The 16,769-nt window shown below is 44.1% G+C and overlaps 1 protein-coding gene across 1 annotated transcript in view; it reads right to left on the reverse strand.

The window, feature by feature from the left end:
* Positions 1–16,294, reverse strand: part of LOC119169361 (putative G-protein coupled receptor No18) — a 104,039-nt gene extending 87,745 nt beyond the window's left edge. Inside the window, exon 1 of the mRNA XM_075877317.1 lies at positions 15,852–16,294. The gene's annotated coding sequence lies outside the window, so the exon portion shown is untranslated. The remainder of the gene's footprint in view (positions 1–15,851) is intronic.
* Between the last annotated feature and the right edge of the window lie 475 nt (positions 16,295–16,769).

The following is a 16,769-nucleotide window of genomic DNA, read 5'->3' on the forward strand; positions in this document are numbered from 1 at the left end:
TTGCAACATGCTTTATGATATAAATATGGTGTCAACGTTGCAAATAGACCCCTATATGAAAAACTAAAAGGTGAATTAAGTTCTCACAAGCCATGCTTTTGGATCAATTTAACGGCTGTCGCCTTCATTGTTCTTGTTTGAAGTTACTTTTAACTGCAGCCAGCATGTTGTAACTAATACTGAATGTGACTGCATGCATGCATTCGTTGGTGTAGCCTAGATTGCCACCCTTATTTTATGTTGATAATTGCTGAATGTGCGAGTTTATGGATACTTGAGCTTTCTGAATATAAAGTTTTCAGGTGCGCTGCACCTTGCCGTCTCGGTTTCCAGGTGTCTTATGTCGTCACGCTACTTCATAAACAAAAAAAAAGGTCAATCCTACTACTCAACGATGCCCCACCCCCCCCCCCCCCAAAAAAAAAAGAAGGCAAAAGATAGCCCAGCAAATTGCCTCTGATGTAAATATGTAGCTCTAACACTCTTTTCTACATGCCGTAGGTAACTGAAAGCGGGCAATAGTGAAGAAGAAGAAAAGAAACATTTTAGCGTTGCCTCCAGAAATATTTCTTATTAAAATGCGGTAAATTGTAACTAATCTCTTTTAAATTGTTCCTATCAGGTTATTACAACAATTTAAAATACAGCTGAAAGCCATAATACTTGAATTCTTAATTTATTGTAATTTGTAACTTTACCATACCATTTAATTTTGTTTTGTTTTTTAATCTCATAACACTTTTGAGTGACCTTTCAAAGTTTTATCCACTCATTCTTGGCCAATCCCCCAGAGTGTGTACGCGCCACTGCAAGAAAAAACACACAATCAAACCAGAACAAGAAAAGAAGAAGAAGAAAAAAAGAAGCACCTTAGCGTAAGCTGTTGCTAGCAGACAACAAACAAACAAACAAACAAACAAAGCAGCAAACAAGCAAACTGTATTCCGATGCAGTTTTCCCACTACAATAGCGGAACGGGAATGCCCTTCTCTACAAGCCCGGTTTCAGACTTGACACCAGTACTTCCTCAACAAAGAAATTCACTGCACGCTTGACCTCTCACCAGGCTTCACGTTAGTAAAGCCTAAAAGCCCTTCACCAACTGCATCGTCCCTGCATTTTTTTAGTTTTTTATTTATTCAACATAGTGAAACCTACAAAATACAACGCAAGAATAAGAAAGACGGCACAAGCGCTGCCAATAACTACGTCAATAGAGATAAATTGTGGTACGCATTGAAATAGCGCTTCAATTTGCATGACAATAGAGTTGTGTGTATGATACCGTTTGTGTGTACAAACAGGTCGAAAATTCTCAGAAGCATGAATGTATGAGCACAAGCATCAGAAAAAAAAGGCTTGATTGTTTTTATCAATAGTACCCTGTTAAAGACGATAGTCTTTTTTGGGAACTTTCGATGGAAAAATTTTGGTCTGTCTGTTTGTCTGTCTGCACATTTGTCTGTTTGTCCACCCTAACGATACCTCAAACGACATCAAACGGCCAACCCCTTCTGCAGCGCCCACCAATATTGCTCGAGGTTCAGCGTTTATAGTCTTGTGATTGCCATATGAAAAGCAATTATTGCGCGTATCTGAGGCGCGACAACAACGCTTCGATGTTCTGTATGTCTGCCTTTATACTAGAAGAGGCACACACAAGTAACTCTAAGGATTGTAGCGTTTATACGTGCTCCGCTGACAGTGCAACGCGATGCTCAAAAAGGTTTTCCAACGCTTTGCTACGACGTCACAGTGGTGGCACCTTCCCATCGCTTTGCGTTCTACACTTTATCACCTCCTAGACTGGCGCGCATCTTTCTCCGCGGGCTGCACGCCTTCGTTTTCGAAGATAATTTTCAGATGGCGCTTGTGTCTAACGTGCTTAGATGCGCTTGTTCGCCTCCACCACGTACTCGAGGCGCTCTAAATCAGCGCCTGCAGAATACCATTCACCGATTTTCTTGCGCTGAACATCATATGAATGTTTTGTTCACTCTCTCCAGACGCAAGACTATCGTCTTTCGACGACATTTACAGTGTAACATGTAGATTCAGGTGGATTTTTCTCAAAATGTCCTGCTGGGATTTTGTAAAAGAGGTGCAAAATTTAACCTGATTGCTGTCTGTAATAGTTATTCGCGTATTCACGACACAAGTAATCACAAGAGACGCATTCTTCACGTATTGACAAGACAAGAGCCTTTTACGATGTTTGTGTCAGATCACTATGTTCTTTGAGTACAGAAAGTTTTCCCAATGACCACGTGGCCATAAGCTCCCGCTGTGCGCACGCGCATGAACACATCAGTTCTTTCACTCGTTAGAGTTCTCCGCGCGTGATACGTGATCAAATTTTCAATGCTTCTCGGTGCACACCAAAACGTATCCACTAAGCTTACCTTGCCTGCTAGATTTTGCCGGGCTGTGTTTGTATTCGGGAGTACAACTTTCTAAATATTATGCTGTCGCATTCTTCCGTCATAGAAAGCGGCACTGTCACGGTGTCAAATAAGCTTTGAAAGAACTTGTGTCCGGCGCACAAGTACGCACAAGTCCTTAGGCACAATCAAACGAATACGACTCACGTGGACCTGATTGCTTCAACGCACCATTGGAAGTATTTATGCCTATCAAGGCAAGTCACGTGCACTTACGAGTACCTTATATTGATAAATATTAGCACTGTCATTGGAGGCCGAAATAAAACGAACGTAAAAAGCGCCTTTGTTAATTATACAGGACTTGTGGCATGGTACAGCACTATCTTAAATGCTCACGTTCATTCCGTTATCCACTCCACAAATCACATCAGGCTTTCAGTGTGATAAAAGCTACGAGAGAGAGAGAGTGATAAACGAATAAGATAGATAGAAAGGTTAACCGATCTCTGGTTTTGCTTGGTTACTAAGCGTTAAGGTCGAGGAAAAAGAGAAAGATTACATAAGACAGAGAAAAGTGAACGAGAGCTGCTTGAATGCGACCGGACCTGACGAGCTTCTTTGAACTATCGCCAGTTCGCATTTCGTCCGTTTACAACAACCGTTCACAAAGAGAGTGAAGACTTTAATGAGACTCCTTCAAATAAACAGGGTACTGGGGGGTGCGATATTCAACGTCACAATTTAGCTAAGAAAGCCCATCACGTCTGAAATTGGGAACGGGTACGTGGGTTCACATGGGTTCTCCTTGGGGTGCCGGAGGCTGCATAGCATAACTATTATGAGTACAAGAAACGTCTCGAATATACGTACAAATGGTTCGTTGGTGCGCCTCTGTCCAGGATTACACAACTGCTTCGAGAATACATTCATTTGGGTTTCGGTGTTTACCTTTTCATTTTGTCGCAGATGTGTTCAAGATATGTCGTGTACTGACCGTTGTTTGCCAAATAGTGATAAACTCCACAGTACTATCTCATTTTCGTGAGGTGCTATTCATTGTTTTTTTAACGCTTTCGCGTGCGTTAAAGAGATCATTTCGCATGAATTACTGTGTCGGCGTCCCTGTCGGAATTGTTGGTTGTGAGCGAAAAATCATCATCTTATGCATGACCGAAAAACCGAGAACGGTGCAAATAAAATAAATGAATGATAAAAATTCTGGGGCAGAGTGGTGACCGAACCAGGGTTGTTTGGATCCTAGGGAGGATTGAATCCGGGCCGTTTGCGTAGAGAGTGTCATTTCACGTGCGAAAAAAAATTTAACCTTTGAAGCTGTGTTCATTAGTCACTCTGTGTTTAGGTGGTGTGGTGTGTTTTTTTACTTATAAAGAGCCACTTTTTAATCGTTTTTTTTATTCCTACGTCGTATGACGAGATCTCAACGCATGCCGTCACGTGGACGTTTGCACATGAACCATCAAAAACGTACTTCCCTTTCAGCGGTTCAGGTCAGAGAGAGGTTGTATGCAATAACAGGCGAAACGATTTACCAGAGATGTACGTTTCTAACAAGCACTTAATCTTGTTGAATTCCAGTTTACTGCACATGACGTGATTTTTGTATCCGATCACGGAACTTCGGGTAATGCGCCCAATCGTTCGTTATTAGGTGTCTTTTTCTTCATAGGTTAGCTTTGAATGGCTTCAAACACTACCGTGTTTCAAAAGGGACACACGAGAGTCGTATTTGTTAGCAATATTCTAAACTAGGTGCACTAGAAGCGCATGTTATCCTCCTCAATCCACGCGTAACTGATTTTCACATATATCTTGGTCTGCATGCTTGTTTTTCTCTTGTTCTGACCGTTGATTGATTGATGTGTGGGGTTTATCGTCCCAAAACCACCATATGAGTATGAGAGACGCCGTTGTGAAGGGCTCCAGAAATTTCGACCACCTGGGCTTCCTTAACGTGCACCCAAATCTGAGCACACGGGCCTACAACATTTCCACCTCTATCGAAAATGCAGCCGGCGAAGCCGGGAATCGAACCCACGACCTGCGGGTCAGCAGCCGAGTACCTTAGCCACTAGACTACCGCGGCGGGGTCTGGAGTGCCACATCACGCGTAAAAGCACAATATCGTTTCATTCGAAGGAAACGAACTTCTTGCAGAGCATCAACCTCATGTAGAAAAAGAAAGGGAGGGGCAGTGGGGGGGCAGCTTGTTGGGTGATTGGGCTTCTTAACCATTCGTTCACATAATAATTGAGGCCTACCTCAGCCGTCGTCAGAATTTATTTTGCCTCGCACATTCCCCACTTTGGTTTCGTCGACTCCATACCTTTTCTTCCACGAAGAGTTTTACCTATATAGAAATAAAGAATCGCTACGATTCCTCCCAACACGTACGGGAATTCCAACCCCCACCGTTAAGTCCTATAGATAGTCGTGTCCTGAAGGGCTCCTTGCTTTCACAAGTCCGACGTTGCTTGAGCTTTGCAAAATATACAAAAAGCAATGCTCGGTCAGTGACTCGTTCGCGTCCGTCTTGTTGTGTACATGCTCGCTTACGCGCACAGGCAGGCAGTCGTTTGCCCGAACCACTAAGTCGGGCGATGTCCCAAATTTCACGGGAACTATACGAAGCCCACACCTCGCGCCGACGCTATGGGTTGTTACACCCTAGTTTCGCAAGTATTAAGCTAAAGTGCTGGTGGGAAAGCACAGCGCCCACGCAAACAATGAGATAAAAGCACCGGCCGGATGCAACCATTAGCAGTTCGTGTATCTACTGCGCGCTGCCGAGAGCCATCGTCGTTTCTCGGCGGTGGTCTGGCGAAAGCCTTCGCTCGCACAGGAACGCAGCAAGAGCGTGGAAAACGCGAGACGCGTACTCTAGCGGGATAGCCGACACACAATTGACGACCGAATTGGGAAGGCTAGGAATTCGCTAATGGTACAATTTGCGCGCAAGCAAAGTACACAGTGTCAGCTTACGTACTTTTGCAATGGTGCACAGGCAATCAGGCCTGCCGATATCCACCATTTCTCTCGTTCGCCCTCCGGTCATTCACTGCACCAGCGGGATGGTACCAGAAGCCGTTTGCAATTGCGGGAAAGTACAGTATTCCTAGCACCTTTTAGAAAAATGAAGACATTTTCAATGAACATTTTCAATGTTCGTGGGTGCTTTTATAGGTACCACCATTTCCTGAAGGTGTGTGTACTCCTCCTTACAAATCTCTTATATAGACGTATTCTGCTTGCGGACGGCTGCCTACGGCGCGCTGTGCTCGAAGGCAACATCGCAGCTGCTCTGCTACTCGTCACGCGATTTTAGAGGGCGGTTGCGAGCTTTGGCCTTGGCGGAGCCTACGTGCCACGACGTCGCCCCAAGCACCTCAGTATGTTGACGATGCCTACCGCTGTTTACAATCATAGAAAAGGTCTATACAGAGACGACTAAGTGTAAAGCTGCGCAAAAGTGGGGAAAATATTTTATTCTGATATTAAAGCCAATTTTTCTATAGCGCATTTGTACCGACATCGACACTAGCCTGACGTCAATCCACAATACTAATTCTGGTGACATTACGCAGGAGTCTCGCTAGTTATGATGAAATCAGGTACCCTTCCAAAATGAACGCTTGTGCGTCATCAAAAGCTTTAAAGTTTCCGCTTTTGTATTCTAGAGAAAGCTACAGTGTGAAGCAGCGGTGAAAACATCACGAAATCTTTTTCAAGCGCGTCACGAGAAGCTAATGGCGTGTTGCGACGTCCAGGTAGATTATACGAACCGAAATCGCTTTAAAGACATCCTATAGTCAGTTTTGAAGGGTCAATCACACTTAGCAATGCAATTTCTGGGCCCTGGTGAGCTTGGCCTTTCGTTTGACAAAATAAAGATGAGAAAACGGTAACTGATGACTTTTGTGTTAACACCCCTTTCGAAGTACACGCAACTTCTTGATGCGGTGCGTTATAACATAATCATTCTGCAACTACAAAGAGCTGTCTAATACAAATAATCAGAACAATTTTTTTTCTACGTGCGCATCTGGGTTAGTGGTACTTGAACACGTTTTTGTCCTAATGAGCAGTATCAGCACGGTGAGTGTGTACGTAAGTACCAAGGTTCTACCGTGAATTGGTTCGCCAGCGGTAATTAACTTGCCCCGTATATACTGCGATTGGGGTGCACAAACGGAGCAATCACAGAACGTTGTTTGCATGGTAAATGTTTCTATGAACGTGGTTTTACAAATCTACATGGATAGTTTGCCTTCTCACTTGATTGCTTCCAGTTAGCTGCTGAGGCTTAATGTTTAAGAAAGAATTTTGTGGGAAGTATTTTCCGGCAATTCGAATACCTCAGTTTTATTGGCTTCAGCAACTGGTGAAGCAAAGTTTAGATGGATAATTGGTCGTTAAGTGTGATACAAAAGTTACGAATTGGGTGAACAGCTTTTTTATTTTTTTGCTGCCCTATGAGCACTAATTCCTTTAACGATTGAAAGGAGCAAAATTTAGCAAATCGAATCCATGCTCTCGGAAAAATACCACACCTTGTATAAGTCGACATTTCAAAACAAGTGCCGTGCTATGCTTCGAGGCAACGTGCAATCGGGCTAGTTCGAACATCTCAAGAACCACTTTGCGGAACTCAAGTGAACAAACCAGCATAAAGTAAACCCCGCAAGCAAGTGCATGGAAGCTGTGTTATAAGAGTCAAGTCTAATACTATTATTTCGGTCAACTTTTCGAAAAGAGAGCTCAGCTTTTATCGCATGTCGTATTCATTTTTCCACAATCGAAATTTTGTTTTTTCGCGCACTGTTCACGGCTTGGCAGATTTCTAGGCCCGTAGTCAGCAATATTTTTCGGGGAGAGTGGGTTACGTGGAAAGCCTATTTTTATTATTACTCCTAGCTAAAACACCCCCCTCCATTTGAATCTCAAAGAAAAAGCCTCCCCGTGCATGATCCCCTTGGTATGGCCCGGCAGAGATATCTATAAAAATGACATTAGGTCAAATACATTATAGTCAATTTAGCCGCGGCACCACTTACAAGATTTTGAGTTCATGAGAGGGTCACGCATGTAAGTGGCGTAAGGCCACGCATGCGCTGCTCTAAGTAAGGCCACGGGACTGACTTACCATCTGTGATGTTAATCACTAAACTTCCGTTACCTCGACTCAAACAGTGACTTTTCTCTCCATCGCTCTAACTTTCATTCCCGTTAACCTCTTTCCCAGTGTAAGGTAGCCCACCAGGATTAACCATAATTAACTTCCCTGCCCTTCTTTCATCCCTATTCTCGATTTCTCCGCATTCATTTGTTGAAAGAAAAGCTTCACGGTAAGGTAATTTCAATAGATCTACCCGCAACATGTTGCCGGACTTAGTGCGAAATGAATCACCAACTGCAAACGAGTATGCAGCGACAGTAGTGGCATGTGCCAAGCTTATTATATTCATCTAAAAAGGCAACAAAGACAACCATACGAAAAAGCTCGAAAAAACGCTGCTCCGGTGCCATGAAAAGCATTGCACGTCCTGGAAGTAAATTTTAAATGTACAAGCTTACTGTTATAACTATACTTGCATTGCCGCACTTCATTGTTGTGTACATGATCAATTGAATAATAATTGGGATAGAATATGCCCATCCTCTCCATTCCACTTCCTCCAAAGATGTAAAAAAAAGAAAACTCGTTACTGCCAAGATGAACACATGCCCTGGCTGTATAGCGGTATGTTCTCAGCCGAGATCTAGAATGAAAAATTATTTTGTTTAAAGAATCTTCTGTAGCTTCGTTTTTTGTTTTATTGCGACCAAGGCTTGCCTTTAAGGCATAATATTTTTGTGTTAAATGAGTGCTGTTAGGCCAGTGTTGTGTACTTTCTATTCGTTTTCTCGAACCGCCTAACCGCACAGAAAATCAAGATTCGGAGCTAGCAGTAAGTAGCTCCTTGGAACATCGACGATGCAATAAATGCTGCTTTCAACGTTTTTTTTTGTAGTCCCCGTGAAGTACGCTATTATCAAAACATTTCCCCGCCATACACGCCTCTGTTTAGTGTCAGTAGAGCAGCCCAGTCATTACGCTAGTCGAGGCTTCTGTCCTGCGTAGGGACGCCGCTTAACGACGGCCTTTTATGGCTGAGTCGAGATCCGTTGGCCATTTGCGTTCATTCGATAGTCATTGCTGCTTTTGTTTGGGGCCCTTTGCCCTTTGTGATGCCCAAATACCGCCCCCATTCGGCTCTCACGCAAACAGCGGCTGCTTTGTTCAGTATGCAATCGTACCGCGTGGAAACAAGTTGAAACTGAGGTGACACAAAACAGCGAGACTATAAACACGTTTGCTCCCCGGCTACGCAGAGTGGTGACATTATAAGGCTTCTGTTGAAGGTTTGCATCTTACAAGTAAAACAAATTCTGGCAATAAAACATTCAATAATTCAGCGTAAGTAAGAAAACCTTACTTTGTTTAGTCGGAGCAGTGAGGAAAAAAATGTTGCACTGTTCGTTATGCATTCCGCTCAAGGCGACCCGAAGATGAAGGCTGTCATATCTTTTTTCTATTACCACAATTTTGTTGAACGCAGTCTCATACAATAAGAGAACAGCTCTAAAAGGGGGTCCACGCGTAATCTGGATGCAATGCGCGACCAAGTATAAAAAATCACAGCTTTGTAAGGCGAAGCAATGAACGCGTTAGCGACAAATTAGAAGGTCACGCGCAAAATGGCTAGCCCACCGAAACGTATCCCGCATTTCTCACGCATAAAGGACGCACTAAACGTACTCACAGGTACATATTAACGCGAATAAGCGTCTCAGTTGTTACTTCGCTGTCTCAAAAACGGGCCCTTTTCGCAAACGGAGGCTGTGCAACGATTGCAGTGACCTTTGTGAGCTCGGTAACAACAACAAAATTGTTCCGACAAAACTCAAAGGCTAGCCAAGACGTACGATTCTCCCCACTGCAAAATAAGGGCGCGCGATTGAGCACACACCCCCTTATTCCCTACGCCGGCCAAAGTACGCGTGAGAGATGAGACCTGCCACGCGCTCCCTGCGCCGTCTTGCTGACATTGCCAAAAACTTGAAAGTTCCCCCCCCCCCAACCCCACCCCACAACGAGACGCCTGCCAACAGAGGTAAGTGGTAGTTATAAATAGCTTGCCGTTTGAACGTTGAACAAGGTACCACTCAGTGGCTCAGTGGTTAATACTTCGCATTTACGACGCCCCACGTTCAATTCAGCGCGCTGGAATTTTTTTCTGAGATTTTTTCTTTCTTGCGTTTTCATATATATAGATACGTATACATATTCGGTGCATGACATCGACGCCGACGTCCACGCCGACGCCGGCAGCGAAATTCAGCAGAGTGTGTCCAAATATTGCTATCACAATAAAACAGACTAACAGTTTCCAAGTTTATCTGTATCGTAGCAATGCGTGGGAGGCCATCTGCGTTTTATGGGCCTAAACCAGTGTTCTGATGTTATCTCAAGTGAAGCGGGTAATTAGTGTGCCTAGACTAGTGTACAACATTTTTATACTTAGATTACAATCGGCACAGTCAACCACATCTTTCGCAACAATCAGTGACGCATATTTTGATTGATTGATATGTGGGGTTTAACGTCCGAATACCACCATCTGATCATGCGAGACGCCGTAGTGGAGGGCTCCGGAAATTTTGACCACCTGGGGTTCAATAATCCAAATCTGGGCACACGGGCCTACAGCATTTCCGCCTCCATCTGAAATGCAGCAGCTGCAGCCGGGATTTGATCCCGCGACCTGCGGGTCAGCTACCGAGTATCTTTTTTTTTTATTTTGGAGGCACAGCGTTCATTACTAGTCCCTCTTTATTGTGTTATTGCCAATGCCTAGGAAAGTTGGTGCCTTTCGCAGTCACTGTTGTAAATGTTGGAAATAGCAATGCAATGATTTAAAACCATAATAATCATTTTTCCGAGACAAGCAAAACTCATATCAATCACATTGATTTTTTCAGAATGACTCCAGTATTGTTATACAGAACTCGAAAAACGCAATACTGGTCTTAAAAGCACTAGGTAATAACATGTGACGAACTAGTAATAAAACTTCCACATAGACGATTTTTACGCAGTTTTAAGGCAGCTTACATCATCAATGAACTTTAGGAAAGAGTGCTTCATATCTGAAGAAATATATATTAGGGAGAATATACGCGGGTCTGCGTAAAGTTTTCGGTCACCGCCAGAACATTGGTGTCATTTACTCACTCCAGAGCTTCGATGGAGGATACCACCACAAGACATCAAGGAGCTACGCATGCCATTTGTACACTTCGTTTTGTCCTCACGCGGTACCATATATATCATATTGGCCGTGCGGACTGACTGAAGTGTAAGAACCGAGTCATGATGAAGAATGCAGACGGTATTTATTGTGTGTGCCCCGGTGTCCCCACTAGCTAGAGGACTGATGCACAGACCTTTGACGTGGTGTGACTACGAACCACTTTCTGAACAATGTTTGTTAATTAAGTTCAGGACTGAAACGTTCAGTGGGTATGATCATGGCCACCGTCGAGAAATTTTTAAAGCGATGCTGATGATGATACACAAATATAAGGAGCCAGTTTAACTTGAAAATGCTAACTCTTGTTTATTAGGTCCACATAATCATCGTCATCGTATGTATCACATGTTGGATATCTATTCAAGAAAGAAGACAGCGAAGCGTGGACACAAGAGGAGAGTTCGGGCTTGGTGTGCCGAAAGGAACGTTTGCATGACATGGACTTGTTCTTCTCTGTGAGTTATTAAGCCTTCGTTTTGCTTCACTCTACCTGTGAAGACACGTTTATTCTACGTTTTGTGGTGCTGATAAGACCGGTACTCTGTGATCCAAGCGACTCGACAAAAAGACTTCGCCCACAACGAAGATAGAGCGCAGCGAAGGCAAGTGAACGAATCAGAAAGCTCTGCGCACACGTTTACGGAATTAACGGCAGCTCGACTCCAACCATTTCACCACATCGGAATTTCGCGGAGTGCACGACAGACTAAAGGTATGCAGCGAAGACTCGCAAGCGTTCAACTTAGCGCTTTAGGCACACCTCTCCGACGATGAAGTCGCTGAACATTATGCCTTCGTTGCGCAATATGAGGACAACGCTGCTGTTACGCTGTCGTTACTCAGTCACCACATGCAGGAGCTTAATGTCTCAGCGTCCCAGGATCACCGACAGTTCTGCAACCAAAAACACCGAGAAGGAAGGTATCGCCTCTGCAGGAAGCCATGGCTTTGGAGATCAGATGAGGCACGGCCTTGTCGGCTCTCGTTTCCCTACACTTGAGCCGCTTCGCTTCAACGTAAACCCAACGCCGTGGCAACCTTTCTGGGACATAATTTAATACGCTGTACACGAAGAGTCCAGTCTGTCAAACATAGAACAGTTCAACTATTGTAAGTACCTAGTGACTGGACAGGCTTTGAAGGCCATCGATGGCGTTCAAGACATGAAGGGGTACCACTAAGACACCATCATCCTTCTAACAACCCAATTTGAGAACAAAAACACAATCGAAGAAAAAAAAACCTTGACGAAACTGCAAATTCTCAAAGCAGTAAAGCCATCCAACGATGTGGCTACCTTGCACCACCAATTGGACGCCGTCCAAATCAACATGAGAGAATTAAAGGTGCTCGTATGCCCGGAGCTCCCCTATTCCGCCATGCTTGTCGTGGTACTCACAAAAGTGATCCTCGGCAATCTGTTTGTGTCTTACTTCGAGTGCCAAAGACGCCAGGCGAACGTCGACACGTTTGCAACATCAGAGACAAAGCTTTAGTAGCTTTTGGATTACTCTCACATGGAGGTGGAGGCTCGTGAGAAAAGTGCCTTTGTGGCCTCCTGTGGTCACGGTTCCTGGTATCAACGTCAAGGGGCGTTTTACAACACTTCACCTATACGGCTTCTGCTTTGATCAGCCACGCAACGAATGAAAACGGTGTTTGCTTATTTTGCTTTTTTTCAGCGCATATGACACAGTCCTGTCCTTCCCGACATTAGCATACTAGAAAAGAACTACCGCCTAGCGAAGGCTCGTAGGTGCTTCAAGTGCGCAGTCAAGGGACATCGCTCTAAATTTCCATTGTCATGTAACTTGCTCTAATTGCAACGGGAGGCACGAAATGATTGTTTTCAAATACGAATACGATCAAAAGAAGCGCTTAAACGAAGCAAGGGCTTCTATTTCGCAAGTGAAAACGAATAACTCACCATCGCAACATGAAGATAACGTGGTCCTTCTACACACGTTCCGTGAAGGGTTTCTCAGTAAATGTGACTCGAGCTTTATTCGAGGGGTATTTGACATTGGAAGACAATCAGCTGTCATTAAAGAAGATATACCTGAGAGATTGAAGTTACCAACATGGCGCGCCTTTGAAATGTACTTTATTGCATTAAGAGGAGCGAGCAGAGCTCTGAAAAAGCGACTAAACATCATAGAGGCCGCGTTTATGAACAATACCACCATTCTAATTATTGCGTAAAAGCCATGAAGTTCCATTTATCTGTGAGCAGCTGATGAAACTTACGCCAAAGAACAAGTTTTCGCAAAAGCTTCTACATGAAAAGAAGTTTATCGCTGATCTGACAACAATTCCTCACCTGAAAGGCAGAAGCTGGCGTATGCTTGCTTGTTGGAGTGGATCCGGTGTGGAAATTTATGCTCAACGAAGCTTGCCCATACGAGCATAATCCGAACCTAGTTGCCATTATCACTAAACTGGGATGGGCGTTTTGAAACCTGATGTCATGCGAAGAACAGAACCCTACAGGGGCTGTTAGGCACATCTGCGTTCTTCATACGAGCTGCGATCACTCAGACATGCCTCACTGATTGCGACTACTCTGTCGACCCGAGGATGGTAGCTGAGAAGGAGTTAGAGTTACAAATGACAAAAAGAATAACGCACTTCAAAAATCAAACGTGGAACTACAGCAGAATGATCGTTGACTTCAAATCAAACTTCCGTCCCCGTATCTGAACTATACTTCGACAAATGATCGATCAGTTCTTGTTCGACAACTTACGATTAGAGCATGGCACATCCAGAGCTATATAAAACGACACCACAGGGCGATAAGACTGTACCGACCTGACATGAGCGCCGGCCAGTTTTTTTTTTTTTTGGAGGACGAAGGCTCCTTCATCAACAACTAGCGTACTCAGGAGATGGGAACACGTTTTGAGTACCCTCATCTCAAGCGCAGCAGGAAAACACCGGTGCAACTTCCGAACCGGTAACTCATCTCATTGTTATGCCTGCTTAGCGAGATGTGCCTCATGGTGGTGTAGGCACAACGTTAACTGAAATTCGTGCTTGTTTTGAGGTGTGAGGGCTGTGCACGCGGTCAAACATGAAGCTCGAAAATGTATCACGTGCGCTCGGTTTCCAGCAAGTTCACCAAGACCACCTAGTCAGGGTGACCATCTCCATCAGTGTGATCGCCTGTGTGATTTCTCATTGTGGTGTTGAGCTAGTTTAAGTATATAAAGCAATTGCACCTACTGTTTCTTTATTGCGCGTTTTTGAGCTTTCCGTGTACAGTTTACGACCCTTTTGAACTCTTCACCTAAGGACGCGGAATGTGTTGAATATTCATTCAAGGAAGGAGACAGCGAAGTTTGGGAACGAGAGGGGAGCTCGCGCGTGATGTGCCGAACCCAACGTTTTCTGAGCATGAACGGGTTTCTCACCTGTCTGAGTTATTAAACGTCTGTTTTCGCTCCGCTGCGCCGGTAAAGTCGCCTTTATTCTGAACACCATCATCATACAGTAACCATTGACTTGGCTGTCTTCCTGACAACTTTCTGCCCTTCACTAGTATTCTGACGTTGAACGCATAGATCACTTGTGGTCGTTTAGGCCAACTCCGCTAGATTTTCACTAACCAAGCATGTTAAAGTTCTAGTTTCATTGCCCTACCTCTTCCCTCTTTATGCGAGATCAACAATAAAGTTGTTTCATTCACTGATTCACTTATCATAAAGCATTTGCACTCTGTTACCAATTACTTGTTTTCTTTATTTGAGGCCTGAATACCAAATGAATCAACGAACCCTGCCAACTCAGTTTTAGCGAAACAATTCTTACTTGAATCAGCCAATGTTTACTTATGCAGGGCATTTGATCGTTTTGGTGGTATTAAAGAAATAGGCCTTTCTCTTAACATCGGAGTCCGGGCAGACACCTGTGAAATGACATGGGGGGGCCAAACTACTTATTGTTTGTATTAATGACTCAAAGTGCGGCACACTTACACGTCAGCTCTGCAAGCTTCTTAGGTTATGAAAATCATCAATATAAAGGCTGGTAGACATTTAAAAATTGTTATTTGAGACAGAGGTTACAAAAATGGTAACGTTATCTGAGAAGTCTCAAACATTTTCTTTTTAATTTGCGTAAAACTGGTTTGGAAGAACGCAAAGCAGCACATTATTTCAGACACCTGTCTGTCCGCATAGTACGGTGCTCGATGAAAGCCATCTGTCATGCACATAAACACATTAAAGAAGCCTTACAAAATGTAGCTGCCAAATCAAATTGTTGTACATGATAATTTTGAAGGTAAGTTCTTCAGTCGGCATTAAATGTTCCAACGCAAGCCACGATATTATGGAATGAATTACTTCACAGGAAGTATAAATGCTTGTAGCCTTAGTGACGCTGTTTCTTGAAAGAGATAAGGAAAGTAACATTGTAAAAATAAAATTTCACCAAAGTTTTATAAGTACTTTGCTTTGGAGAGGTTGAGGTCCACAATTCCTCCGCTACTCCATATAATAGGTTCTGCAGTGAAAAGAAAAATGACTAACAGCACCCAATACTCAGTTTTATGCGCAATATATTGCCTAAATTCTGAGTTTTGCGGCCCTTTCACTTTGCCTTCAAAACTTGTATATTTTTGAACAAGCTCCGCATTTTCATCGACCCTCTTTTACAGTAATGTCCTTGTTAGGATCTTCAAAACACTTTGAGTCACAATTATTCCGCATCACACTCTAAGCTAAAACAGAAAATTATCCCGAGTACTAATGCTCAATTTATAACCGAGGATAGTAGTGAGTGGCCTAGGATGCATAAAAAAAATGCGTAAATCTACTGTTCTAGTGGAAGGCAAAAGAATTGCATCTAGCAGTATGACAATTTCGACCAATTGCAATCTCTAAAAACGTTCGCTTCTATAAAAAAGGTTTATTTCATGTGAATATATGATCTTAATGAAAAAATTTTTTTGTGTTGTGTTTATTTTTTTTAATACCGAACTATTCGCATAACTCACGGGCAGTACAGAAACACCTAAAATATTTCAGCTCATGTCATCGTTAGTATCGTTAAGGTACTCTTAACCTACATTACGTGTGTACACTTCACTCACCTTTGTAGAGGAAGAACGTTGCCGCGTAATCCACGCTTCAGAAAATAGATCGTCAGGAACGTCCGAAGCAGAAAAAGTTTGTGGCATCTCGAGAAATATTTCAGTCGGGAAAAAAGCACTCAGAGATGTCGAAGTGTAGCCCCGGTTGCAACGTCACTCCTATCCACCTGTCTTTTTCGTATGCCCATCAAAATCGGAGATTTTTTTTTACAACGCAATGCGTCCATCAGAAGCACCATATACTGCGCAGAAATATCAGATGCAAAAAACACAGAGAGTTCTGCGCAAAGTTTTGAGAGCTGCCTTCGTCACGAAAGACTCGCAGTTTCAGTTCATCGGAAGAAAGTTGGAAGGGGCGTTTCGTCCCGTTTTCTCAGCGGCGTGCTGCGAAGAAGCGAACTTTCGGGGGAGCGCTAAGCAGAGGCGCTCCGCTCCGACCGATCCAGCCGGCGCGTCGGCGCGGCTCTGAGTGTTCCGGCCCGTGGCCGCACCGAGAGCGTAGGGAGCGCGAAAGCGTTCCACCGTTTTCGTCGCCACCTTTTTTCCCCCTTACTTCCTTTTGTTCCGGTAAGGATCCGCCGTGAGCTAGCGGAGTACGGCGCTGGCGCCGGATGTGACGTGGTTGATCGTTCTGTTCACGTGACCATGCGCGCACAGGCGCCCGCGAATGCGTAGAAGACGTTGTTCGTCCGCTCCTCTTCACCAGGCTGCCGCTCACTCCGACGGACATAGAGCCGTGGGGAGGAGGTTCCTGCCGCTGTGTTCCCGGGTGGCGCGTATCAACAGATTAAAAAAAGACCCGATTTTTAAGTTGATTTCATTGGCTGTCACGAGCTGCATTTGACATCGTCAATGTGGCTTTTTGGGCTAGATGGCTGAATGCATCAAGAATTGTCATTGCGCTAGCAGACGGATAAA

The sequence above is a fragment of the Rhipicephalus microplus genome, chromosome 2 (assembly GCF_043290135.1).
Source record: "Rhipicephalus microplus isolate Deutch F79 chromosome 2, USDA_Rmic, whole genome shotgun sequence".
NCBI classification, from domain to species: Eukaryota; Metazoa; Arthropoda; class Arachnida; order Ixodida; family Ixodidae; genus Rhipicephalus; species Rhipicephalus microplus.